Source organism: Octopus bimaculoides, chromosome 17, assembly GCF_001194135.2.
Source record: "Octopus bimaculoides isolate UCB-OBI-ISO-001 chromosome 17, ASM119413v2, whole genome shotgun sequence".
NCBI classification, from domain to species: Eukaryota; Metazoa; Mollusca; class Cephalopoda; order Octopoda; family Octopodidae; genus Octopus; species Octopus bimaculoides.
Genome location: NC_068997.1, coordinates 44,762,632 through 44,763,661, shown reverse-complemented (window position 1 = coordinate 44,763,661; position 1,030 = coordinate 44,762,632).

The window sequence follows — 1,030 nt, the reverse complement described above, 5'->3', positions numbered from 1 at the left end:
TGTGGTATAGTGGTGATGGTGGTGATAATGATGATGGTGGTGATGGCGGTGGTATGGTGGTTGTGTTGGTGCTGGTGCTGGTGGTGCTGGCAGTGGTGGTGATGGTGGGGGTGGTGGTATTGGTAGTGGTGGTATTGGCGGTGATGGTGGTGGTAGTGGTGGTGATATACGACTTTGATGTTGGTTTGTTGGTTGCTACAAACAACACATATCTCGGTTTGCCATCTTTTCCGGTTTGTTTCGGTATATTCACCCTTACCCTAACCTCACCCCCTCCCCGACCGAAATATCTGTTCCACCCCCCACTCCATGTCACCTACCCCGTCAACACACCGCTACCACATTCCGCCGCACTTCACCCCTCCCCTCCACTCCTGTATCAATTTTTGCCAGGTTCGATAATTGTAATTAAAAATGGGTAGAAAGAAGCGACTGAAATAAATGGAGGGAGGGATAACACTCAGTGGAGTCTGACTGAGAACAATTTGGTAGGTGAGGGGGTGGGGTACTGCTACTGCTGCTACTACTACTACTACTACTACTACTACTACTACTACTACTACTACTACGACAAGTAATAATAGTAATGATAATAAAATGATGATAATAATAATAATAATATCAACAGTAATAATAATCCCTTTTACTACTACAAGCAAAAAGAAAGAAAGAAAGAAAGAAAGAAAGAAAGAATGAAAGAAAGAAAGATAGCAAAAAAGAAGGAAAGAAAGAATGAAAGAAAGAAAGATAGCAAAAAAGAAAGATGGCAAGAAAGAACGGAAGAAAGAAATATGAACAGAAAGAAAGAAAGAAAGAAAGCAAGATCGTAAGAAAGAAGGAAAGAAAGAAAGACAGTAAGAAAGAAGGGAAGAAAAAGACAGTAAGAAAGAACGGAAGAAAAAGACAGTAAGAAAGAACGGAAGAAAGAAAGATGAAAAGAAAGAAAGAAAGAAAGAAAGAAAGAAAGAAAGAAAGAAAGAAAGAAAGAAAGAAAGAAAGAAAGAAAGATCGTAAGAAAGAAGGAAAGAAA